The sequence below is a fragment of the Mastomys coucha genome, chromosome X (genome assembly GCF_008632895.1).
Source record: "Mastomys coucha isolate ucsf_1 chromosome X, UCSF_Mcou_1, whole genome shotgun sequence".
NCBI lineage: Eukaryota > Metazoa > Chordata > Mammalia > Rodentia > Muridae > Mastomys > Mastomys coucha.
In genome coordinates this window covers 133948429-133950910 of record NC_045030.1, presented here as the reverse complement: position 1 = coordinate 133950910, position 2482 = coordinate 133948429, and the positions used below count along the sequence as shown (strand labels likewise).

Below are 2482 nucleotides of genomic sequence, written 5' to 3'. Positions count from 1 at the left end.
CTCTGCTCATCAGGACCCGCTATGTTAGAGCAATGGAGCAGGTTTCCCTCTAACAAGCCCTGTGTCTAACCTCTGGCCAGGAGGCCTCCCTGCACTCCAGCCAGGGCTGCTAGCCAAACCAAGCAGCTCGCCAAGCCAGCCACCAGAGCTAGCCAGACTCTCTCGTTCCCGCAGTAAACTGCCAGAGCTCTCCCCCTACCCTATTCCTTTCGGCCTCCAGGCTAGAATCTGTCTGAGAGTCTGTTCTCAGCTCTTCCCTGCCTCAGTTTTGGGGGTCCTGCAGCAGTCTCCTGTGTCCACCCATCCAGTCTCCCCGAGCTCTGGCAGGACATGGGTCTCTCCCTCCCCTTTATCTCCCCATACCCAGTACCCCACACACAGTGACACAGTTATTCCAACAACTCTGCCCCTACTGCCATAAGGCCACACCTCTTAACAGTGCCACTCTCCCTATGGGTCAAGTATTCAATAACGTGAACTTATAGGGGGTTCATAACTATTCAAACCACCACAGTTGCTTATAACAAAGCAGGCTAAACAAGCTATGTGGAGCAAGCCAATAAGCAGCACTCCTCTGTGGCCTCTTCATCAGTTCTTGATTCCTGCCCTATTAGAGTTCTAGTTTTCACTTCCTTCTATAATGACCTGTGATATGGAAATATTAGCATAATAAACATCACCAGATATTGGACATGCCAAAGATTGTGGGACATTCACTAAGGAAAGCCGCAAGCATATAGCTCAAGAGTGAAGCTAAGTCTGCTTCAAGTGGCAGAGCTGGAAAACTTGGGCTACTCAAGCTCTTTGGAGTCCAGATGATAAATTCTATCATGAGTTCCATAAGCCTGATTTAGAGCTTCAGCATTTGATGTTTTCTCTGCTGGGTTTTTATCTTATTCTGACCTGATTTTTCCTTGCTATGCCCCACTATTCCCTTTTGAAATGGGAATGTTTACTCTGTTCCTTAGATGTTGGAAGTATATAATCTATTTTGTTTTCGATATAGAGGTTCAGAGTTAAAAGACAGACTGAGCCTCAGAAAACACTGACTACACTGACACTTCTGAACAATGTTAGAACTTCAGAGACTGTGTGGGCTTTTAGAAACAAACTAAATGCATTTTATATTTTAAGATGATCCTGAACCTTTATAAATAAAGACTGGAAGGTTACTGTTTAAAAGTCAGGGTCTCGGGATATGGCTCAATGGCTAAAGTATTTACCACACAAGCCTGAAGACTAGGCTGCAGCACCTGAAAGGCAGAGACAAAGGCGGCCAGGAGCAAACTGGCTAGCTATATTAGTCACATCAGCAAGTGTTTGTATGTCAAGTTGACAAGGGATAGCCTTGTGATAGTACTGATTGCCAATTTGACCGGATCTAGAGTCACCTAGGACACAAACCTCTCAGCCTGTTTGTAGGGAAATTTCTCATTAGGATAACTGGTGAATCTTGGGGTTCAAAAGCTGGGTTCCATTATATAGCACCTGCTTCCTCACTGCTGCTGCCTTCCCTTCCCTGCCACTGAGGCATTTGTTTCATCAAAGCTCTGTGTAAATTAACATTTACAAGGTTCCAAACTTCTACCACCAACCAGAAACCAAGTATTTCAACATACAGGCTTATGGAGGACAGTTCACGTTCATACCACAATAGAGCCTAACGTGGTAACTTATTGAAAATAAGGCACTGCTGAATATTATTTCAACAAATCTGTATAATACCTACATTCAAATAACATAAACAAATACTCAATCTAAATATTTGTACATACAGGTAAATAAAATATGCACAGGAACACATATATCCATATCCTTGGTTTCTTTTTTTTTTGTTTTTAACTACTGTATACCTTTTAAAATATGACACATACAGTTGGCAAGAAGGTAGGAAAAATGAGGGATAAAGGTGGATAGAAGAAAGTGGGGCATAGAAAGGTAGATGTTAGAACATCACAGGCAAGTGAGCAGTCTCTTGAGGAGAAGTGGCCTCTGCTCCCCATAGGAAGAGTATAGGAAAGATTTCCTGTACACTTCTCTCTACTTCAGCCAATTACTCACCTTTCTCTCCAGATAATACACTCGAAGTACCAGCAGGTCCCACACCTTTGCTTTTCTTCAGATTATTCCTCCTGGAAAACCAAGAACAACACTGTAATCCATAACAGAGATGCTAACATAATGGCTCTCTACAGTGTATTTTTGGTGCCTGTAGTAAAAGAAAAATTCCAAGACTACAGAATCAACCATTGTTAAGAATCCAAGATGCAAAGCCTGGTGTGGTGGTACATGGTGTGGTGTGGTGGTACATGTTTTTAATCCCTGTGCTCAGGATGCAGAGGGAGGCAGATCTATGTGAATTGAAGGCCAGCCAGGCCTACAAGGTGAGATCCTATCCCATGAAAAAAAGGAAAGAAAGAAAAAGAGGAGGGGTGAAGGAGGGGTGAGGGAGGGGAGGAGGGAAGGAGGGAAGGAGGGAGGT

At 43.6% G+C, this 2482-nt stretch overlaps 1 long non-coding RNA gene across 2 annotated transcripts in view; it reads right to left on the bottom strand.

Annotated features, from left to right (window-relative positions):
* LOC116088996 overlaps positions 1-2482 on the bottom strand; it is a 26130-nt gene that overhangs the window by 9451 nt on the left and 14197 nt on the right. For both annotated transcript variants that reach the window (XR_004118096.1, XR_004118093.1), the window contains exon 2: positions 2062-2132. This is a non-coding gene — a long non-coding RNA (uncharacterized LOC116088996). The remainder of the gene's footprint in view (positions 1-2061; positions 2133-2482) is intronic.